The following is a 24274-nucleotide window of genomic DNA, read 5'->3' as shown; positions in this document are numbered from 1 at the left end:
ACCACCAGAAATTCAGAAATCTGAATTCATATTTTTTTCTTAATCACGTTGCGTAAATGAATCACCCTTGGACATGTAAGACTGCCCTAGAATGGCTGCATATAGAGGTTATTTCGCTATATTTACCTTTGTTCGGTTCAATTAGTGGCATTAACAAGTTTTTTGCTAACTAGTTTACTTAGTCTCTTTTCCAGGAAGTACTACAGGAAGATTTTACTACAGTTGTCTGTAAACAGTAGGGAATAATATGCAGTAGCTTGAAGTCTGAAGCTGTTCTCAAACCTTGTTTTGTAATCTGTTTTTCTTTGTCCCTCCCTGATTCCACATCCCTGCTACTCTAGTAAGTATAAACATGCCTCTGAGCTGGAGTTTAGTGTTTAAAGAAAAGTCAAAACCTGCTGCTTACGGAAAAGTATTTAAAAAGTGCTGCTGAACGTTGGGACTGAAAAAGACAAGCCACATCTCGAGCGAAGCCTGCCCCAAAGTCAGCAGCTGTTTGCTGGTTAAGCAGGGGTTTTGTAATGGCTTTCTGCTGGAGCCTGCAGCCTGCCTGAGTGACCTGATGACCCCAGGAGCCACACAGTTTCAAAAATACCTTGAAAATGAAAGCAGGCATTTTTATTTTTATTTTCCATATTAGGACAGATTACACTGCCTGTAATCACCTGCCTATAACACAAGCTATCCTATCCCTGGCCCTAGACCTATAAACTCATGCTTCCTAGCCTTCCCTTGATTCACTGTAAATGCTGAATTTAGAGCTGTAGCTCTACTGCAGTAATTGTAGGCAGGAAAGCAAGAGCCCCTACAGCTGAGCAGTCGGTGAGCTGCAGCTCCTTCCTGAAATTGCCAGCCATGTGCTCTTATTCCAGCTGAGACCTGTTCTTGGGTGGAAACTCGTCCAGGAGCTGGAAGAAGCTGTGTGTAACAACTCGGGGGATGTTGCCTCAGTAGAAGCGTGGGGATGAAGGGCAGATCTATGATCCAGGGTGTTCCTTAGTCTCTGTCTTCCCTATATAGGAAGCAGGCCAACCTCTACAGAAAGGCACTGGAGAGAAAATGTTAAAACTGCTTCCATAGGGTGCACAGAGCCTGCTTATGAGGGAAATGTAGCAGCTCGGACAGCTATAGAGCAAGGAGCTTCCAGCGTTGAGCTTCATGTGAAATGAACTGGCATCGAGTGGTGGAAGATGGGGGCTTCTTCAGAAGAGATTTTGACATCTCCCCTATCTCTATGGCACAGGTCTGGAACACAGCTGCCTTGCTGAGGGCTGGATTTTGCTCAGGATCATTCTTCAACCCAGCATCTGTGTTCCTGCTAGGTCTGAGTGAGATGCTACCAGGTGCAGCAGAAAAGCTCCTCCTGTTCCTCCTTCCCGGCTGGGGCGCAGAGAGAGCTGAGATTAAAAAACAATAATAAATGTGGGTGTGGAGGAACCCCCTCTACTTCAAAACCGTGAAGAGCAGAACTTTCTTCCTGCCATCTTCCAATGGCAGTGTTCTGCCTAAGTGGTGTGTTTTTTGTGCAAAGTAAAGCCCCTAGCAATATTTATTTAGCCAAGGGTCTTCCTAGGGTCGCCACCTCCCCCTCTGCATAGCTGGCATCTGTTCTGCTTGTGCTCCACAGTGTTGGTTCATCTACTGCAATAACTTGCAAGTGGTGGCATAATAGAAGAGATCTGAGCTCAGTGCTTCTGTATAGCAGTCCTGTTTCCTATGTAGCATCTCAGAGCTGTTAGCTCTGCCTCCAGCCTCCCTGCTGTCACCTTTCCATCTGCTTTGGGCCGTGTACAGGTTTTGTAGTCACTGTGGCATTGCAGAGAGCTGTGTGCCACTGCACAGGGCCTCACTGGGGCTGCAGAGCGAGCTGCAGCATCAGTCCCCTGCAAGCTCCTGCCAGTAAAGCTGGCCAGCAGAATGCCATTTACAGAAATTACCTTAAGAGCTGTTACCCCATCTAATCCCTGTCCCTTCCTGAAAGGGATTGACGGTGCTGGAGGACAACAGCATCTGTCGCTGGAGGGAGAGCCTTGATGCAGCCTGAGCAGCCCTTTGTGCTGGGTGGGTGGGACAGGGGTCCCGGGGGAATCCTTGCTCCTTCTGTGAGCAAGATGCCATCGATGGTTGGTATGAGAGAGGAGACACCATGCAGGGCTCCTCAGGGTTGTCACAGGTGCCTGAGCACAGCCCTGTCCCCAGGACCATGAGCTGTGGGGCCTTCTTCTAGCTGCTAGCCCACAGCCCAAGCCAGCTGGTCGGGCTGAGGGCAGTGCTCTGTCACCCTTTGCACTCTGAAGACTGTTGTAGGAGATTATTTTTGGTATATACGCATTTAAAGTTTCCAGGACACTTCTGAGTGTCGCTGCTGGCTGCTATCTTCCTACTTCTGCAAAAGCTGCCTCATCCTCTGCTTCCTCACAGGTTTCATGTGCGTTTTGACTAGGGTGGCCATGCTGAGGTTGTCACAGTGCATGCTGAGGTAGCGGGATGAGGCCGGGTCGTATCACAGAATCGGATCACAGGATGGGTTGGCTTGGAAGGGACCTTAAAGTCCATTTGGTTCCAACCTCCTGCCATAGGCAGGGACACCTCCCACCAGCTCAGGTTGCTCAAAGCCCCATCCAGCCTGGCTTTGAACACCTCCAGGGACGGGGCACCCACAGCTTCTCCGGGCAGCCTCACCACCCTCACAGTGAAGAAGGGTCCTGCCAAGGCTCCCAGGGGGGACCCCAGGTGGGGAGAAACCCCAGTGGATTTGTCACCACCCCAGGTGCTTGAGGTGGAAGGGGACACGCTGGTGCCTGCAGAACAGCTGAGTGTATCAGGTTGTGCCCACATCCTCCTTTGGCTACAAACCTTCATCCCCCTCCCTCCTCCTCCTCCTCCACCTCAGCACCCCTCCCTGAGGCCAGCAGCCCCCAACCCGCAGCCCCCCTCCTCATATCCCCCATTTTGGGGCCGCTCCCCCAGCCCCCCGGGGGGTTGGGGGGGAGATGCTTCGCCCTCCCCTGGTGCTCACTAGCAACGGGCCGGGGCAGGGCGGCCCAGCCGGGCCCGATGAAGGTGCCGGAGCCTCCTCTTCCTCCTCTTCCTCCCCCCGGGGCTCGGCTTCCTTTTATAGCGATGCGGCACCGCTCTCGCCGCCCAACCTGCGGCGGCGGAGCCGGCCCCCGGCAACCCGGAAGGCGGCGGCGGGCTGAGCGCCGCGGGCGGCCCCGCGCCCAGGTACCGAGCCCCGGGGGGAACCGGGGGGAATCGGGGAGGGGGGTCCCGAGGGGTAAAGGGTGAGGAGGGGGCACCCGGAGCCCTGCAGAGGGCCATCGAGGTCTGCTGGGGGGGCTCCGAGCTCCGCTGAGGGGCCTCGCCTTCGCCTCGAGGAAGGGAGGGTGCGGGGGGCTGGGAGGGGATCCCCCCGTGGTGGTCCCTCAGATCCCTCCTAGGAGGACGGAGGGGGGCAGGAGACCCAGCCCCAAATGGCCATGGAAAGCTGAGGGTGAGATGGGGTGGATGGTTTTGGGGAGGAAGCCGGGGTTTGGCTCCGCGTCCCGCTGCCTGCAGTGGATGGAGATCTGAGGGTCGGTTTCTGTCTCAGGCTGGGCGAGTTGCATTGGGTTGTCCCCTCGCGCCAGGACAGGTGCCAGGCTGGAGGCTCCTCATGCCAATCTAGCACCTGCTCCTGGCTGCATGGCCGAAATTCAGGTGGCCAGAAGCTGGGTGAGGAAGCGAGAACGCCTGCTTTGGGGGCTGCCTGGCTTGGGCAGGGATGGCGGCGAGGTCACGGTGGTGGCTCTGTGCGAAAACTGCCCCGGCCTCTTGAGCAAGTCGTGGCGTTTCAAAAGGATCCGTGGTGAAACGGAGAGGAAATCGCACGCAGCCACCCCTAAACCGTGATCTGGCTGCGCAGCGTAGAGTCACGTTATCGTTTTGTGGTTTAAAAATTCATTATCTCTAATAAATGAAACCCCCAGCAGTGTGGGGTTTCATCGGCTCCTGGCTGCTCTGCTCCCGGTCAGACTGATGGGCATGGTCAGTGCATTTTCCACTGGTTGTAACCCCTTGGTTTTTAGGGTGCAGCGGGGTTGGTGGCATGGATGGTCCTGTGGGTCAGGAGGAGAAGCTCGCTGGAGAGATGAGGTTTCTGAGCAGGGAGAGCAGTGTCCCACATTGAAACTGGGAGCCAGCAGGAGCTGTCTGACAAACAGGACTTCCAAAAATATTTCCAGTAAGGTCGAGAGCATCTCTTTCCTTAAGCAAGATCGATAGTTTGGATTGCTCAGCAAGGAGCACATAAAATGGATTTGCAATGATGTCCATGGTGCAGCTCAGGCTTGGGGAAAAAAACAAAATAAAGAGGCCTCGTTTGGTGCCTCTAGAGGTGGCATGGCCAGCGGCAGCAGTGTGAGAGGGCAGCGGAAAGCCTAACGCAGCCTGTAGGTGTGGGAAGGCACAGCCGCTGTGCACCGCTGTTTCTTTTTACTCAAAGGTGTCAGAGAATAAGTAGTGACTTAGAAGAATAAAGGGCAATGTTCGGCTGAGATACTTCCTGTGCTTGTTGGAGAAGAACAAGGACAGGAGTATTTTGAAAGTAAAAGCTTATTTCCTGCGAAAAACTTTTGCTGAAATGAGGGGTAAGATCATTTCGGAGCCGGAGTCGCAGCTGCGGTGACTCAGGCCAGCCACACTGGCATCGGGACGGGGCTCAGCTGAGGCAGAGCTGAGGGCACCTGGCACTGGGCTGTCTGAGCCTGCAGTGGGGGAACAGGCACAGCATCGTGTGCTTCTCTTGCCTCACCGAGAACAGGAAGACGGCCTGGTCTGTTCCTCTGCTGCAAACAGCCTTGCTCAGTAGGCTCAGTACCACCTGGCCTCGCTCTGCCTCTGCTCCAGAGGCTGAGTGGCAGCGGCGCGGTCTCCTGTCCGCCCAGTGAGTGTCCAGGAGCACGATGCCACTGTGGACATCAGGACTGCTCCTGTAAGCTGAAGGTTGTTCCTACGGTGCCTGTCTCAACCGTGGCTTAGAAAGGCTTGCCTCTGAGGTTAGCTCCAGCCGAGATCTATCTTCCTAATCGTCTGGTTTAGGTTTTCCTTTAGTGCTTACCGTGGCTGTAAGCTTGCTTATCTGCCGCATCGCCGCTGTCATGCAGAGCTGCACGGTCCCACCAGGAGCTTTCCCCTGCAGGAGCATGCCCCTGGGCGAGGAGATGGCCTCGGAGCAGCCTGCAGAGCTCCAGGCTCCTGCAATACAGTTGTTGGAGCGGGGATTTCCCATCTGCAGCCAGGCTGTGTTTCGTGATGGATAGAGAGCGCCTTGCACGGCGTCTGCAATTGCCCAGCTGTTCAAAACCTTCGTTCTGCGCTGCTTTATGTGGATCTTGATGTAGCGTGGATTTTCTTTTGCTTTCTGAGCTGTATTGCTGTCCCTGCTGGGTGTGGTTTTAAAACTCTTCCCCCCAGAGTTCTGTGGGTTTTTTGTTTGGTTGTTTGCTTGTTTTTCTGAATGCTGCACACGTGAGTTTATTTCCTTAAAACCCTCCTGCATTGGAGATGCTCAAATTGAGTATATGTGTGACCTTGTGGAATTAGGTGGGACAAGTCTGATGTACAGCTCTGGTTTCCGTTCCCAGCAGGTTTTTTACATGATATGAGATGCTTTTCTATCACCCAGAAATGCAATCTAAAAAAAAAAAAATGCTGCTTTTGATATCTGCTTTGCAGAAATGCTGTGAGACCTACTCCAGGGTATCTAGCAAACAAGCTCTTCTTGTTTTCTCAAAGGCTTCCTGGGTAGAAAGGGAAGACTATCAGGCCTTCCAACTGCAGCAGCAAATGAGGACATTTATCTGAGCCTGCCTAGGACAGCCTCTGTCTCAGCCAGAATTAGGACTCCCACCCCACACATCTGCCTTGCTGCCAGTCTTGAGCCCAGGCCTCTCGGCCACAACCCTCGCTATTCGAGGAAAAAAATCACGGGCAGTAGATGCAATCTGCACTATGAAAATCTAATCTGTGACCTAATTTGTTGTGATACCATGAAGGACCTGTCAGCAGCGATCACTGTAACCGGCGGAGCAGACGCGCTGCCCGCTTTCCAAGAGCTCTCCGCCGAGTGGCCTCGGAGGCAGCCACGCCGGGCCAAGCGTGTACGTTTGAAATCCTCCTTTGCTGCCAAATTTGGGGAATAATACACAGCCAGTGCTCTGACCGCTTTCATTACTCTTCTACCATCTTCTATGGTGTCTTACTGAACCCACAGCACTGCCAATCTTGCTCCACGAGAGCTGATAAGGAAGGAAAGTTTTACAGCTTGGGAATGTGCAAGTAAGAGGCTGATAACTGGAGGTGGTGTTCCTAGGTCTGGGCACGGCTGCAAAAAATCTTCACTGAGAAACTCAGGGAGAAATCTTCACTGAGGAACTACGGCTCTATCAAAAACTGACAGCAGAGCTGGGCTTCCTGTGTGCCTGTTTTAGAAATAACAGTTCCTCTTTTTTAAAAAATATTATCTTTAAAGTGCTTTTCTTGAAAGTACTCAATTAAAATATGCCGGGGTGTGCAGCCTATTAATAACTGCTCGGACTTGTGCCCTTGCCCAGCGAGGCACTGTTGGTCCCTTCGGGCTTTGAGGGCCTCCCGGTTCCTCGCACACCTCAGGCACACGTTTGCGTGGCCTGCACATATTTGTGTAGCATTTTGTAAACTCGGGGTCCTTGTAACCATGCCGGGCACTCTGTGCTCGTGTCTCTGCGTGCTGTTTGTTGATTTTTGCTCGCTTTGGGCTTTTCCCTCCACCCACTCGCTTCCTCTCAGTAGCAGCCAGCAGCGCCTCACGTGCTGTGGGCAGGATCCCCGCCTGGTCGGGGGGTCGGCGCCTCGCTGCGGGCGAGTGTTGCAGCAGAGGCAGGGGACAGGCATCTGGATATGTCCAGGGGATCTTCTCCCTTCTTCTCAGTGCTGGTGGGGTTGGAGCTGGAGGGCTGTGGCTTGTTCTGAGTGTCCCAGTACAGTGCTGTGTTCAGCTTTGGGCCCCTCACTACAAGGAGGACGTTGAGGCCCAGAGCAGGGCTACGAAGCTGGGGAAGGGCCTGGGGCACAAGTCCTGTGAGGAGCGGCTGAGGGAGCTGGGGGTGGTTGGTCTGGGGAAGAGGAGGCTCAGGGGAGGCCTCATTGCTCTCTGCAACTGCCTGAAAGGAAGGGGTGGGGAGCTGGGGGTCAGCCTCTGCTCACAGGTAACCAGTGATAGGACCAGAGGGAATGGCCTCGAGTTGTGCCAGGGGAGGTTCAGTTTGGAAATGAGGAGACATTTCTGCTCAGAAAGAGCAGTCAGGCACTGGGACGGGTTGCCCAGGGAGGCGGTCGAGTCCCTGTTCCTGGGAGTGTTCAAGGAGAGGTTGGATGTGGTGCTTGGGGACATGGGTTAGTGGTGATATTGGTGGTAGGGGGTGGTTGGAGCAGGTGATCTTGGAGGGCTTTCCCAACCTTAATGATTCTGTGATTTTTAAGAGGGAGCTGGGCATACTGGGAAGAGTCTGATGGAGGCCACCAGGGTGCTGAAGGGATGGTGGGCCCTTTTCCTGTGAGGAGAGGCTCAGGGGGATCTCATGAATGTGTACAAATACTTGAAGGGAGGGCACAATGACAGAGCCAGGCGCTTTCCAGTGGTGCCCAGTGCCAGGACAGGAGGCACTGGGCACAAACCAGCATGCAGGAGGCTCCCTGCAAACACGAAGAGCACTTCTGTGTTAGACAAGTGACACTGGCACATAGGGACAAGAGGAGCCAGGGCAAGTGATGGGAAGCAGGGTGGGTGTATGGCTGGAGGGGACGAGGGTGGGAGAGGGAGGATGGCCGTGTGTGACTGGGCTGGGTGCCGCTTGCTGTCCCTGCCTGTGGGGACAGTTTTTTCTATGGGTAATTTTTTCTATTTCCTCATTTCTCACTAAGGGTTGCCACCTCCCCTGGGACAAGACCAATTACTCAACCCTGTGGGGTGCATCTGGCGGCTTACAGCCCGTCAAAAAGAGAAAAAAAAGAAGCCCATGAAAATAGCATGCCTGTAGTTTTAAATTAGGCAAGGGCTAAAATTAAAAAAGAACAGGCCTATCTGTGGCTACGCAAACCGACAGGGAATTAATATTCAGCTGACTGCCAAGGAAGGCGAGCAGAGGTCTGCAGCTCGCACTTCCTTTGCCTCGTCCCACTCCTGTCCTTGCGGCTTCTCCTCTCTGCAAATTGTCGTCAGGAGTTAGGGGAGAGCTGCCCCAAACCTGCTAACATTTTGCTGGTCCCAGTGCTACTTTCAGTGCTGTGACATGTCAACAGTGCCCCACGTTTTTACCTTTAATTTCTTTCCTTGGCTGCTATGGATGAAACTTTGGGTGTCCTGCACCGGGGTCACTTGTCATCAGAGCCCAGGTGTGGCCTGGTTCTACCTCCCATTTCCTGGGAGGGAGAAGTGCTCCTCAGACACTTGTTCTTGTTTCCTCTCCCCAGCTATGGTTTGCTTTCCTCCGCTGTGATGGCGTTGCTATTAATGGGCTGCAGCAGAAACCAGTTGCCGAAATAATTCCTATTACAAGAATGACTCAGTCTGCTCGGTTCCTAGCAGGTCCAGCTTTCACTTTGCACCCCGCCGTTGTTTTCACCTGCAGCATGAGCCATGCAAATGGTTTTATGAGAACGAGTCAGTGGGCAATGGACTGGTGGGAAAGGTGGGAGCTTCCTGGTGGAAGGGAAAATGTTAAGAAGAAAGGGACCGGGAGCTGCTGGGGAGGGAGTTGTGGTGGTGAAACTGTCTGGTCCTGCTGGTGGAGGTGACATATGGCTCTGTGTGTATATTTGTGGGCTGCGTATGTGCTTGATGAGGGGAGATTTTGACACCTAGAGTCAGGAGAGCTGCAGGTAGGGTTTAAAATCATCCAAATCCCAGAGATGGGGTTCAGGGGCTGGATCCAGGCTGGGTGCAGACCTGCAAGCAGGCAGCGAGTGCCCTCACTGCCAGGCATGGATATTCCCCAACCCTTAGTATGTTCAGAGGGGCTGGAGGGTGCTTGGAAATCAACACTAAACATTGCCTTAGCACAGCTTTGACAAGTTTACTCCAAGGGCTGGCATTACCCAGCGCAGATGAACTGCCGAGCTGCCTGGAGAAGCAGTGCAAGGCTGAGGGATCCAGCTGCAAACTTAGCCTCCTGCTCCTCTCACCTTGCAAAGCTTGCACCAGGACTTCCTGCGCCCACAGCTGGTCAGACGCCCCGGTTATAGGTGTTACTGGCATTGCTTTTATCAGCAAAATTGGCTTCTGGTTCAGTCGTGCTTGTTTTAGGGCTGCTCTTACCCAGGGCTGTATCCTGGGCTGTCGCAGGAATCATCATACCTCTAAAATACCTTTATGCCTTCGAGGGGTGATTATGCCTAGGACTTCGACTTGCTGTGCATGCAAAAAATGGTCTTTTTAGCTTGTTGAGGTTCTGTTTGATCTGTCTTTTTTCTTTTAAATAAATCTCTTGCCGTGAGAAGCAATCGGTGGGTGCGCTCTTATTGGGGTCCTGCTGCTTGGGGCGAGGAGGCTGCCCCCTGCTTCTGCGGGGGGCTCGCGGAGGTGCTGCAGGACCCATAAATGCTTCTCCTGCAGAAATGAGCCAGTTGGAGGCAGCAATCGGGGCCTGCGCTTCGGAGGTGTTCCTGGGCAGATGTTTTCGTCGAGCTGCAGGAGGCCATTTGCATATTGCGTGGGGCTTTTCCTCTTCCTCTTCGCTGCCGTCCGCGTGTCTGGGAGGAAAGTATCGCTCTCAGTCAGGGCCCGAAGTCGTGCAACTTCCTCTGAGCAGCGGCTCCCGGCAGCACAACCCCCTGCGGGAAGGGAAGGGGCAGGGGCTCCTCGGGGAGACCTCGGAGAGGAACTTCCCAAGCACTTCTCCTCCTCCTCTGCTGGTTCCTGGTGGGCAAAATCGGAGCCCCTGTGCTCCCCTGGGAGGCAGCTGGCTTTGTGTTGCAGGGATGCTCACATCCCTGGTCCTGCAAACCCTGCTGTGAAGCCACCAAGCAAGGCTCTGCCGGAGGAGACACCGCAGGCAGTGGGTTCCCTTTTCTCTCCCCACCATGTGGAGGAAAAGAAGCCTCGTGCCTGCCCCCACGTACCCGGTTGGAGCATCCCACTTCCCACACGAAACACAGGCAATGGCAGGCTGTATCCGAGCATATCCCAGAGTGAAAAATACATAATTTTGGAGGTCACTGAAACTTGGTTCCTTATCCCAAAGCCTCCTTTTGCCCTCAACACCATTACTGCCAGTAAACTAGGTGAATTTATGTCCCAGCCCCATCTGAAGAGGTAATGTAGAGAACTGGAAAACTGCCCTTCCTTTCCATCCCTTGAGTATACAGGGATTAGAAAATATTTGACAAATGCACTGAACATTCCTTGCACATTTCTCTTCCAGCACCCATCTGACCTCAGATCCTGAATGAAACGAATTTGCATTTGTTTTTAAAAGTGTCTCATTTTGTGAATCAAGATGTCAACATGTTTGCAAAGGGTTCCCCATGAGACGTTTGTGTCTCTTGGAGTTTAAATTGCTGGCTCAATTTCCCATTAATACTAAGGGTGTTTAAAGGACAAATTCTCTGCCTACTGCAGTGAAAATGAACCCCGAGGTGTGACATTTCACCTGCCACTGAGTGTAAGCTGGCTGATCATAATGGACTGGAAGAGCTAGATTTGCACATCCTGGTAACAGAAGAGGGTGAGCGTTACAGGAAGCCTTGCCTTATCGTTATCTTTTGTCTTTTCTGCACATGGAAGCTTTTGTGCTCTTTGCCGTTCATAGTACTGCACTATCCTGAAGCCCCTGCCTGAATGTGAGCACGGTTTAAACCCTAGGAGTGCATGAAGAGAGCCCTGAGAAGCTTCCACTCAAAAGGGCGTGAAGGAACAGGAGCACCAGGGTACGGCTGAGGTCTCGCAGCAGCCCCTACGCCCAGTTCCAGCTTTATGGGTCCCTGCACAGAGCCTCCAGCCCCGTCGTGTGTCCTGCTTGCAGCCGTGCTGGCAGACAGGGCTTCTCCATGGCTTGTTCCTGCTGCTCAGCACGGCTCTGTCCTGAGTTAGAAGGAGGGAGGAGGGTGCCTGGCAAGCCCCAGGGCTCTGCTCCTCAAATAAAACACAGAGGCAACTGGAATCAGCTATCGGCAGAGAGCATAGCTGCAAATTATTCAAAGCTTGGTGAACCTGAGCCTGCATGGAGACATGTTTACCCAGAAAAGTGCCAACATAACCTAGGCATAACCACATAAAATTGCACCGTGCTGGCCCAGGGCCCTTGCACAGTCACAGAAACCAGTTGCCAGGATGGAAAAGCAGCGAGCGAAAGAGCTCCAGTATCAGAGAGCCTTCCTCGGCTTGCTACCTTCTGCTGCCGGCCCTCTGTGCTTCCCGGCATTCCCTGATCTCTTGCCAGCTCCCATCAACAGCTGCGGTTTGCGGTTGTAGTGCTCAGCATTTGTCTCCTCTCTGTCCGAGCAGACCTGTGCCGGGGCTGGATGCGCAGCCTGCAGTCCTGGGGCTCCCAGCACCGGCCTCCGGGTGTGAAATCGGCTCCTGCCCGAGAGCTAGGGCACTGCAGGAGGGGGTTGGCAAGGTTTCTGGGTCCTTCTGGCGGAGTTGGTGAGGAAAGGTTCAGACAAACTGCTTTGTAATGCGTGGTTTTGTTTCCTTTCAAGAAGGGAAAAGTGCCCCCAGTAAATCCAGAGCTGTGCTGCCGGCCAGGATGAAGCCCACTTTCCACATCTGGCAGCTAAAACATTGCCAGTCTACCACTTTTTGCAGCAGGGATCACTCCGTTTCTGTGTCTGTCTGTCACTGCTGAGACTGCGGTTGGAGCAGGAGCGGCTCCAAGGTGTAAGTGCGTGCCCGTGAGGAGCCCCACTGCTTGTTTCAGGGGACCCCAGGAGTTCATGAGATGCTGCAGAGCTTCCAGGCCACGCTGCACCAGCTGGGACTGAACTGGTGACCGAGAGGGGAAAGGTTCTCTCGCACATTTACAAACCCTGAGGCCTCTGTTCCCCAGGCACAGATTTGACTAATTTCCCTAAGCCACTGATGACCTGCCCTGAAACGATACTCTCACTCCCTTAGGAGCTCCCTTGGGTTGCTATCAAGCAGATAGTTATTTTTGGGTCCCTTCCCAGAGAGAGTGCACAGGATTGCTCTGATCCTTGCACGCCAAATAAATATATCATCGGACCGTAGTGAAGGTCCAAAAAGCTTTATTGGAGGGGAAGCGGATTATTAATAATTGAGGATAGTTCACTGCATTGTTTTGGAGCCAAGCAAAGCTAATCGAGCTTCTTCATAGCAGAGATAAAAGTGTGGAGTATCAGGACAGAATTGATTGCAACAGTTAATGGGAACATAAAAGTCAATTAATGAATTGCAATGGTTAACACTGCATTAAAGTGAACCACGCAGCTCCCAAGCAGGGTGTTAAGCATTTTTAAAGACTACAGAAAGCAAACAAACGAACAAAGGAACGGCAACAAAACAGTAACCATTTTTTAATCTTTATCCTAAGGCTTTGGGTGCACGTGTGTGTTTTCCCCTCGGCACCTTTCAGAATGAAATAAAGCCTCTGCATGGAGTGGAGCGGAGATCAGTTCTGCGGCGCCTCGTTGCGGGGAGGACTGTAGGGCAGGGGGAGCCGGCTTCTGCAGGAGGGTTTGTGACAGAGGCTCTGAACCGGGAGAGTTCCCGGCTGCTACGTGGCTGAGCTGCCCCGAGGTGTTGGTTACTGACCCTGTGTAGGTAATTTCACTCCTAATTTCACAGTATATTCTCTATTTCTCTGCAATAACAGAAGAACATCCCCTACTGAAAAGTGAAAGCTGAGGCATTGGCTGGAATAGCTCGACTTCTGGTGGGTGAGGAAGGTTTTGAAATGTCCTGCATTGAAGAAATTAAAAGGTTTCTTGCGGAATAAGCTAGCAGCCATTCCTTCTCAGTGACCATCACTATATTGTAATGCTTCCTCCCTTTGCAGCCTTTTGAAAGCCATCCATTTGTTCCTCTGAAACCTGTGTCCAAGCCTCAGCCAGGTGAGATGCCTTTCTGTGCACAGCTCTCCCCTACTCTGCCTTCTTTCAGGGTCGCCGTTCAGTCTTCTGTAGGGGACTCGTGCCCCTCCTGGCCATCTGGCAACACACGGGGCCTCTTTGAGCACACTCCCCTCCATGCTAAAATCATCTGCAAAGCCTTTCACAAGCTCCGGGCCGGAGTCTGCCAGCCGAGCTGCAGCGTGTTGTGCCTCAGGACAGGAGTGACCCCATTAAAACCACTTAGGAGCACGCACACTTAGGACTGTCTCATTGTCCTTATGTTCATCTCTGCTCCCACGTGGTTCCCGTGACCCTTTCACATCCCTGCTGGTCTTCTCTGAGCAACGTTGTTTGCTTACATCGACCCCTCCCACACTTTTAAAGTTTATCAGAGAAGTGATTAGGATTAAAATAAGAATGGGCACATAACAGAAGCATGAAGAAGCAGATACTGTTTGCTTTTGCCTGGAAGAGAATAAGAATTAAAAAATAAAAAGTCTTGTGAAAAGGATAACTAAGGAATCCCTATGGATTTGGGTCTGTGCACCCTCTGTCTCCCACTGGAGCTTTCTCGCTGCAAAACCTCCAGGCTTCTTCTCCTGACGCTTAACAAGAAGTCCAAGGCCAGAAAAGTGGGCAAAGCTCTTCCGAGGTACAGCCTAGCGCCTCACAGGAGAAGAATATTTTACTTCTTTCCATTTTTTTGGCTCTTTCAACTTCCTGAGACAGGAATCTTTTATAACAAGGTGGATATGACCACCCATTGAAAAGAAAAAAGAAAAAAAAAAGAGTTTATGATACATTCAGGTAGAGGCAATGCAGAAGCTGCTTGCTCCACTCTGATCAGCAGCAGACCTCACCTCAGCTCTGGCTTGGGGAATCCACCGGTCTCGAGCGCGGCTGCGTCCAGCTTGGTATGAGCAGAATGTTTCCCAACCCATGCGTGGGGTGTTTCATCTGGACATGAACACTATTAGCTTTTCATTAATCAGGTAAGCTCGGTGTATGTTTAAGTAACCGAAATGTGCAGCATCAGCTTTAGCCCCTTCTCTTGCTGACTGCATGCTGTCCAGCTGCACTCGGGGTTGGGCTCAGCCCAAGGTGCCACGTCCACGCTCAGGAAGAAGGAAGAGGGAGATGTCTGGTGTGCAGCCCTTCTGCTGCTCAGCGGAGGAAGTGTTGGAGGGCATGCCCCAGCGCTTTGTTTTACGGCAGCCTTCATCTGCGCCCAGTCTGTCCCTCGCAGATTACCGCATGGGAAAGAGTCCTGGCTTTCTATTTCCTCTGCTGGCAAAGTCCTCTTCGCCGTTAGAGACTTTTGCTTTTATGAGCAGTATGGACTCTGCTGCTGTCGTTGTGGCTACCCAGACTTCTTAGATCCAGTTGATCCAGTTGGTGAAACAGTTGGTGAGCCAATAACCCAACCCTAAGTCCTTTTTCTCTCATTATTCAGCAGCCTTGTACTCAACATCGCTCAGATCACAAATGGAGATGAGTTTTGTTTGCAGTTCTTCAAGTAGATGTTACAAAACCACTCCAGGTTTTGATCAGCTAAATTGAACTCGTACATTTCAGATGGGCACAAGCAGCCAGGTCTTTATAACATGGACGAGGGGGACAAGGACAGAAAAAACCTCAAAAGTGGCACTGCAGCCCCGCGGGGTGCAGAGCACCCTCGGCTCGCTGTCATGCCATCAGCGATGGAGGAGACCCAAGCCAAGGGACACAGCCAGTGGCTTTAGCGTGTCCCTGCTTGAGTCTCCCCCAGCAATGCCTGCTGCCACTCCTGGGCTGTGAAGTTGCATTCGTACACTGGGGTTTGAAATTGGCCCCTCTGAGACTGCCTCTCCAGCGCCCTGCACTGAGGTGCTTTAATTACCTTACTGATTTCCCTGCTGGAAGTTTTCAGCATCCCCTGCGATCCCCAGAGGAAAGTAACAGCCACGGCAGCAAAGGGAACAGCTGAGACAAAGTGAAATGGTCTCCTAACGTCTTGACAGCATCCCTTGGTAACAACTAGACGAGGCCCCAAAACCACTTATGAACCAAATGCTGATAAACAACACCCAGAAACAGCCAAACAAAATGATTACATCACTACAAAGGCTGTGATCAAAGGTAAAATACCAGCCTTGTGCAGCCTCCTGCTCCTGAGGTAGGCAGAGTTCTCGACGAAATCGATGAATATTTGTTTCCGTCAGGGTGGCGTTATTACCTTTGCTTGAAATCCACCAAACAAAAATTGTTTTCCCTTCCAGAGGGTAATGAAACAGTCTGGCCCTCTTAAATATTGCCTCCCCTGTTCTCTGAAGCATTGATTCCATCCATTAGCTGGAACACCATTACACTGCTGATTGACCCGAAACATTTTGTGAAAAAAAAAGGGAAAGAGGCTGGTGGGGAGCTTCCAGCTCACAAAGGGTGCTCGTTTCCTGTGGTGCTCCTGGTGGTTAGCTCGGTTTTACAGACTGACTTGACTGAGGGCTAATGGGAGGTCAGGTGAAGTGCCTGGCACCCTCCAACGCACCCCGATTCAGCAAGGCACCGAAGCTGCCCCCCAGAGTAAACCCGTGCGGTGACGTTCGGGTGCTTCCACAGACGCAGAGGTGATGACCCAGCACCTGTTGAAGTGGTCGTGGCTTCTCCACTGCATTGAGCGACCAGGAGCAGACCTCTGGGTGCTGGACAGGTCACAAAAAGCCCGTGCATTTCGTGTTTCTTCCCACCTGAGTGCCCTACGTCGGCAACTGCAGTCCGTGGCCATGACCCGCTGCCCTTGGTTGTGCTGGGTTATCTCCCGTGCATGGCAGGGCTTTTGCTGCCCAGTTCACCCAGTTCGCCTGTTTGCTACCCACAGCTTTTTTGCCGTTGTGGTTCTTCAAAGTACTGAGCACGCTGGTATCCATGCATTGGTTAGGGAAGAAATTCTGTGTGTTACAGACTTGAATGAGATGCCTGAAGATGTTCGCATCTCAGGCTGCCTTCTGCTCTGTTCTCTGACAGGTCTACCAGTATAATTTGTCTTTCTATTTTCCAGTAGAGAGAAAATATGATTAAAATAGAAGCTGCAGTTCCTCTTTCCACCTTCCCTTATGCTTACTGGTCTACAGTCTTTTTTTTTTTCTTTTTTCAAATGCAGGCTTAACACCTGCCATTTTCTTTTTATTCCTCTTTTTGCTTCCCTGTCTCATACGGGTAAGCTGCTCTGCTGAGGGAGGGCAGCAAAATGTAAAAACAAAAGAGCTTTATTGTATAAAATCCCTATTATCTTTGATCACAATCCAACACCGAAGTCTCCTGCGTCATTTGATTTAGAGGAGCTGTTCATTAATGGAGCGTGCGTCGTGGCTCTCAGCTGAGGCATGCCAAGAGGCTGTGCTGATCATTTGCAGGGAGCAATTGCATCAACAGATGAGAGAACTCGAAAATAATCTCAGATTTGGAGTGGCAGAAGAGGAGGTGACTAATGTAGGTACTCACGTGAAGTGACTGGGGCACAGCACCAGGAGACAGTGGACTTTCTCCAGGTTTGCTAGGGTAAAAAGAAAGAGCTTCTGAAATGCATTGCTCTTCCCATTTGCCACCTAGGTATCAAAACGATCTTTGAGGGGAGGGATGGCAATTTGAGATGGCATTGCCTGACTCCACACTAGTATAAAACACAAGTATAAAACATTGTAATTGTTTGCTCTTACGGTATCTGGAAGCACTTCAGGCATCCTTGTAAGCACAGAATGCTTTGACCTTGGCTTTTTGTTTTGTCTGTGCTTTTTCTGAAATTTATGTTGATCATCCGCACTTTGTTGCAACTGTTTATACTGCTGCATTTATATCAGAGGATTTCTGCTACCCAAAACGAGAGCCCTAAAGGACACTGTAGTGTGAATGTGACTGCTCCTGCAATCCCTCATCTGCCAGGCATGCACTCGAAAAGGTGGAGGAACCTGGAAGAGGGAGGGCAGAACCTGATGGGAGCTTTATCCGGGCTGAAAGGTGCTATGAACCACGGCAGCGTAACAAAAGATCTCTGCAAAGCTGCTGCCGTTTTCCAGCCTAGAAATTTTGCTGTGAGAAATCTCGTCTCTTTAAAAATTAAAATCTCTGTATGGATATGGATAGGGGCTGCTTACTTACCATTTTCATCCACGTAATGGAAAAGTTAGTGCTGCCCCCCCCCCCGCCACACAAACAGCACTTGTCAGTGGACAACGCACGCTGTTGTCCCTGCTGAGTACAAATGAGAAAAGATGACTTCCTTTTCTACTTTTGACTTTCTCCCCTAGGCTACCATTAAGCCTAAAAGTAGCTGAAGTATTGTAGCTGTGCATGGCACCCAAGGGCAGTTTTGCTTCTCTGTCTTAATTTGTCTGGCTATCTATAGCTAAAATAAAGTCATCTCTTGTCACTGGTACATATGGACGTGTATATGCTACATGTACATCCAACAGTACTTTTGGAGCTTAATAATCTTTGCTCTGTGAACATGCTCTGACCCATTTTCTCTCCTAAGGGTGAATTTTACCTACCCAGCAACACTACTCCTGCTAACAAAACAATCAACAGCCATTTAGGACCCTAGCAGCAGTTATGTTCTATTTCCATTCTGTAATTTTATCATGCAAACTGGCAAATATCATCTTTTATATATATATATATATATATATATATATATATTTATCCCAGTACTAACCTGGTTAAATGGTTTTCTATTCAGAAGGAGCAATTAAGAAATTAAAAGTGAAGTCAGAACTAATCGAGAATTGGCAGGTTTTTAAGTCATGCAACATTTTCCAGATTGTTCAATAATTTTCATGCTTCAATTATTACATGGGATGTGGATGTCTTAGTGTGCAGCTGCTGTTAAAGCATCAGTGATGCTCAGGTTCTGAGCACTCTTACTTGTACTCCTGAAAGATGAGAGGGTATGTTAAAATTTGGGAGAGCCCTAAAGAGTAAATATTACTGTAAAACTCCTTATAGTTTCAGTAGGAGAGGCTTTCTTTTGCCTTCCCCTCCCCAAACTCCTTGCAGTTCACAGTGTCATGAACATCAAAAACCATTCTTCCCTGAGGCCGGTTGCATTGTTTCCTTAGCTCCACGCAACAGGACAAAGTTCTGTGCAAGAGAGGTGAGAGCCCCCAGGCTCGCATTAAACCCACGTGATGAATCCGGCATAAAGTTGGAGCGTGGTTCTGCTTCCCTTGAATCCAGTTCAGTGGGACCTGGATCTCTCCTTGCCTGGCAAGCAGACTCTGAATGTCTTCAGAGAAGAGAGAATGTGGTAGTGACCTGCCAGCATCTCGGGAAGGAGGCTGCATCGATCTCCTACAGTGCAGATTTTTTTATCTGCTGGTTGCAAAAAAATTCTTACTGCAGCAGAAGTGAAAAGTCATGTCAGGCACTTTCAGTTTAGCCTACCCACCTACAGGAATCAAACACAAGCAGAACTGGGACTTCTGGTCTTCTGCCACTCTGCTCATCAGCTTCTTCTCTGAAAATCTTCTTTCATATCTTCTTGGACATCTCACCTATTTGCTCCAATCTGTACTAACCTGTAACAGCCCCCCCAGGCTTGCCTGAGCACTCCCCTTTCCCTGTTTAGGTGGAGGCAGCAGACAATTAGGAGCGTGGTTTACCAGCCCTGGTATTGCCTGAATGCTCTTTGAGGACCGAATTTATAGTGTAGTGTAAATTGAGTTTGTCAGGCAGGTTTTGGTGCTAAACTATCCTCACGGACTGCCTCCTTTATATCCCAGGATCCTATCTTATCCACAGTCCTTTCAAATCATTAGTTTATTGAATCTGTACTTCACAGAATCACAGAATGTTAGGGATTGGAAGGGACCTTGAAAGATCATCTACGCTAATCCCCTTGCCAAGTTAGGAGAAAACCTAAGTTTATCAGTTCAAGTTAACATATATACAGCTGTGAAAACGCAAAGAAGAGAAATACACTGACATGTAAATCTCTGAAGTACTTCCTATTTTTCTTCTTTCTCAGACTGGCCTGGGGAGGGAGAGCTCTGCATTCACTATTACTTGACAGTTATCAAACTGGCGCTTGGCTTCAGAAGAGAAAGTAGCTGACGTGGTTAGACTTTCAGGTGTCTTGTATGGCTCTTTCAGTTTGAGTAATTACCTTTGTCGATGATAACGCTTTACCTTTGGACGCTGTGTATGCGAGGCTGCAGGGAGAGCCAGCCACCTGTTTTGTCTTGGCTGTATCTGTGTGTTCCTGCCCCGCTGTCCTCTCATTCTCCGGGCTGTTCCTGGTGGAGAGTACATGGCAGCACCCAATTATCACAGTCGAGGCCTTGAAATCTGCAGTTGCTTTGTGTTCACCAAGGTGGCTTTTTGATACCTATCAGGTGAGAAGTCTCACCAAACGTAATGTAAACTGGCCTTTGGCTTCTTCAGCCACTCAATGCGAAGGTCAGAGGAGACTTCATGGGAAAGTTTTGAAAATAATTGTCTAGATTCCTGATAACGTTAAGAGGAAAAAAAAAAAAAAAAGCAAAAAAAAAAAAGCAGAACTTTTGTCTTCCTGTGTGTGTATATGTAATTTTCCAAAAGAAGCAAGCCCCAAAACAGGATATTGATGTTATCCCTCTGCTTTTGCAAATTAGTCTCTACCAGGAGTAAAAGTAACTCGGGGTGTGCCATGTCCCAGAGCGTAATGACACCAAAACCAGAGTTATGAGAGAGGTGTGGAAAAGGTGAAACCTTCAGAATTTAGTTTTTGCATGCAGATGTCTACGTGGAGAGGAAATTACATAAGTAAATCAACAGTGTCATTAAAGGACACTTTTGTATTTCTTAACACATTTTGCATATCTTTTACATTTTGTGGGAAACGGAGAGCACGATGACTCCTGCCACTGCTGTAGTGGGACGTTCCTTCTCAGGATGCTCTGGCAGCTCAGAGTTCACCAAAGGATTTAATTTTTCCCTTTTTCTGCTTACTTCTTAAAACACAACCCACCTGCAAAGAGATTTACGTACGCCTTTAAGTCAGCAATCCTGCTTTTCACCAAGAAGGAGCTTTATGTCCTTTCCCATCTCATTCCTTAGAACCCCTGAGTCAGGCCTTAAAATAAAAATAAATAAATCACACAGTTGGCTTGGAGCACGACGCATATTTTTTGAGTCAGTGGCTTTTCGCTTTAGGGTGTTAAGTCTCAATGCTTCACCTGCAAAGGCTGCTCATGTCAAAACAAATGGCGGTGGTGACTCATGAGGACAAAGACCTGGACTTTGAGGTGTGTGAGGAGGTTTCAGGGCTGTGCTGCACCACTGGCATTTTTGGGTGAACTTGGGTGTCCTTCTCCTTCAGCAGCCACCTCCTTGGGCAGGATGGGACCCTGGAGGGGCAGGGTAAATGGATGTATGTATCTCAAGTACCGTGTTCAGTTTTGGGCCCCTCAGTGCCTGAAGGACATAAATGCCCTGGAATGTGCCCAGAGCAGGGCTACGAAGCTGGAGAAGGGCCTGGGGCACAAGTCCTGTGAGGAGCGGCTGAGGGAGCTGGGGGTGGTTGGTGTGGGGAAGAGGAGGCTCAGGGGAGGCCTCATTGCTCTCTGCAACTGCCTGAAAGGAAGCTGTGGGGAGCTGGGGGTCGGCCTCTGCTCACAGGTAACCAGTGATAGGACCAGAGGGAATGGCCTCAAGTTGTGCCAGGGGAGGTTCAGGCTGGAAACGAGGAGACATTTCTGCTCAGAAAGAGCAGTCAGGCACTGGGACGGGTTGCCCAGGGAGGTGGTGGAGTCCCTGTCCCTGGGGGTGTTCAAGGAAAGGTTGGACGTGGTGCTTGGGGACATGGTTTAGTGGGTGACATTGGTGGTAGGGGGATGGTTGGCGCAGACAATCTTGGAGGGCTTCCCCAACCGTTATGGCTCTATATGGCCACACACCTCTTGTGCCCACAGCAGCCCTCACAGCTTGGCTGAGATGCCCTGAGGACAACCCCCCCATCCTCTGTGGATACCCTCACTTCCCCTAGACCCCCTCACACACTCTTTGCAGACCCTCAGGGTAGCCTGGAGCCCCGCACCGAAGCATTGCTTCCCCCCACCCCCCCCTTCGTCCCCTTCACCCCCTTCACCCCCTTCACCCTCACCCCCTACATCCCCCTACTCCACCCGCCCGCCTCCATTCCCCCCCCCTCCCGTGCCCGAGACACAAGGAGTCAAAGCAGGTGCATGCGCAGTGCGCTGGCAGCCGGGCGCGCCTGCGCACTCACCTGCCGGGATGCGCGCTGCTCCCCCCCCTCCCCACCGGTACATCCGGGTCAACGCACGCCCGCCCGCACCGCCGCTCCCCCGTGGCGCTCCCCCTGCGGCTGCCCCCCCCCCCCTCCCCTTCCTCCTCCTCCTCCTCCTCCTCCTCCTCCTCCTCCTCCTCCTCCTCCTCCTCCCGGCCGCCGCTCGCTGCCTCCGGCCCGGCCCGCAGGGAGGGAGGGAGGGGAGGAGGCAGCGGCTCCCGGTTCCCGGCTGAAGCTCTGGGTGAGTGGCGGGGAGGAGGAGGAGGAGGAGGAGGGAGGAAGAGGAGGAGGGAGGGAGGGAGGAAGGTCCCCCCTTGGTGCCCTCACCCCGTTACCTCAGCGCTGCTCCACCTCAGGGAGCCTCCCCGCAACTTCTCGCTGCCTCCTTCCCCGCTCCCGGGGGGATTTGGGGTCCCCCCAGGGGATTTGGGGTCCCCCCCGAGGATTTGGGGTCCCCCCGGGGGGTTTGGGGTCCCCCAGGTCTCTCGGTGTGGGGTTGTCCCCAGGGGGATTCAGGGTCCCCCCCAGTTGGGGGCTCGTTGCTGGGAGCGGGTGGACTGGGGAAGGTGTTGCCGGCATCTTGGGGGTGGTGGTTGGGGAAGGGGGGGGGGGTGCAGGGATTTGGGGGAGAATGGGGAAATTTTGGGGCGTGTGGAAATTTTTTAGGGGGATGTGGGAGTTGGGAGGGCACACAGGGATTGGGAGGGATGTGGAAATTGAGGGGGGTGCAGGGGTAAGGGGGGCGATGCAGAAATTTGGGGGGGGGTGCGGAAATCTGGGGGAGTGGAGGCATCGGGGAGGGGGTGCAGGAATTGGTGGGAATACAGAAATTAAGGGGGGGGGGTGGAAATTTTTGGGGGAATGCAGAAATCGAGGGGATTTGCCCCCCCCAGTGCCCAGCCCCATTTCGGGGTGCGGTGGCCGAGGTGTTGGGGCTGTCGCTGCAGTGGTGTGACATGGTGGTGGCCTCGAGCTGCCGCTTACAGGAGCAAAAGAACCAAAAACCAAACCCGGGCTGGGGCTGAATTTCGCCCTGTGCCGCCCGAGAACGAGGGCGCACGCAGCTCAGCCCGGTTTTGTTACTTTGAGGTCTCGTTTATTAATAAACAGCAGCCTCCTGCCCAGGAATGCCTTGGATGCCGCCGAAATCAAGAGCCTGTTAGTCACGACGGCTCTTGAAACGTGTTTTATTTTTTTTTATTATTTTTTTTTTCCCCTTTTTATCTGTTCCATTGCATCAGCAAGCCCTGGATCCAGATGTCAGTGGCGGCATGACAGCTGTCTTTCTGCTGTGGTGGTAGAGTCGCAGCGACGTTTAAAATCTGTCATCCTGCATTTCTGACGGGGTGATGGGGAAATACAAGCCTTGAATTAATATGTACGTGCATCCTTAAACCAGCAAAACATCTTGGTTAATACAGTAATCTGTCTCCTTCCCTGCTACCGCTTCTGTTATGGACTGCAAAGTTTCTTTTACTCAAACTTTTTTTTCCCTTTTGTACACCGATAGTTTCATTCATTGTGTTCTGTCTGCACGGGCTTTGATTATACCTGTAAATTAATGAGCGTTTTCTAGGGTCTGGTTGGTAAGGGTGCTGGACAGAGGGATTTAGCCACTAACCTGAGGTTACAATTGTCAGGGTTGGAACTGGTATTTAAACTTGTCAGCTTCTGCCTGACAAATACCTTTTTCTAGTGAGATACTTCGTTAGGCTTGCAAAACATTTTCAATTCTGTGTGGTAAGGGTAACTGTAAAAACCTAAATCAGGTGAATAAAATACCGCTCTTCTCTGAAATAGGAGTGGTTTTTGTTTGACCTAGAGAGAGTGTTTCATGACTGAAACAAGGTTTTAGGAGGAAGGTAGGTAGCATTTTACTGAAGTCAGATTGTGAGGTTCCTGGCTACATATATTGGGTGCCAGAGAATAGGGTCAGTAGAAAGAAGTGATCCCAGGATCGGTTTTAGGGTACCCCTGTCATGAAGCCTCACCATTGTGTGAAAGGGAGGAATGAATTGGATCCCTTCTGTTACATAACTTCCCTTTGTCATCAGGTGCTCCAGATTTTCTTCATTGTTTGCAGTTTAGCTGAGGCCGCCTGAGGTGACTGATGAGTGGAGAGGCTGTCTTCTGAAATCCTCTGCCTCTTCCTAGGAAACCTTTCCTGCAGGAGCCTCGCTGTCTCCAGAAGCGTGATGTTAGCTGTTTCTCTTCGTGCAAACATAACTCTTCTGCTCCTTTCCCTGAGTTTTGCGTGAGTCTTGTACCATCTGCATCAAGGAAAATATGGAAAGTATTTTATGTTGTATCTCCTCATAATTCTTAGCAGAATCAGTAATTTTGAAATGAGGAGGTCATGGAAAGGTAGGTGGGGAAGAGAATCGAGGTGTCTGTCTCCAGCCTTCTGCTGGTGCTCACTAGACACCTGGATGTTATAAAGAGAGAGGTGGGGAATGTTTGTGTTGCTGCCTGCTGGATTATTGGGTGATACAGTAATAGGAACTGACTTCGTCATGTGGCCAGGAGTACGGAGAGGGCCGCTTTGGATTTCGGTAGCTGCCTAGGCATGGTGAATGTAAACGCAGGATTTTCCCCCCACACTGTGCATAGGAGCACACAGGTGCCTGGGCTGCCTGCAGTATCATTTTGTTGTCCCCTGCCAGCTGGGGCATGGATGGAAGTCAGGAGTGCCCTGTGGTAGAAGCAGGCAGAGGTAAAGCTTATGTGTGAGGAGCCAGGTTGTTTTTCTAAGCAGTCGCTGGACGATTTGGTTGTTCTTTTTAAGAAACAACTGTGCTAGAGTAAATCAAGGTTATCACCTCTGTCTGCCCTTCCTGAACACTTGTTCTCTTGTAATTACAAGAGTTGTTCTAGTCATTGATGTAGTCAGGCTTCAGTTGAGAAGGATGACTGCTGCCTCTTAAG

General features: G+C 51.2%; 1 protein-coding gene across 2 annotated transcripts in view; it reads left to right on the top strand.

Annotated features, from left to right (window-relative positions):
• Nucleotides 1–3131: 3131 nt before the first annotated feature.
• CYRIB (CYFIP related Rac1 interactor B) overlaps nucleotides 3132–24274 on the top strand; it is a 91278-nt gene continuing 70135 nt past the window's right edge. Inside the window, exon 1 of one of the 2 annotated variants that reach the window (XM_084282249.1) lies at nucleotides 3132–3225. The gene's annotated coding sequence lies outside the window, so the exon portion shown is untranslated. Of the gene's footprint in view, nucleotides 3226–21457; nucleotides 21591–24274 lie in introns of those variants that run through there. The other variant, XM_084282248.1, reaches the window with a different exon arrangement.

The sequence above is a fragment of the Netta rufina genome (genome assembly GCF_964035555.1).
Source record: "Netta rufina genome assembly, chromosome: 2".
Taxonomy (NCBI): Eukaryota; Metazoa; Chordata; class Aves; order Anseriformes; family Anatidae; genus Netta; species Netta rufina.
This window is presented reverse-complemented; position numbering and strand designations above follow the sequence as displayed.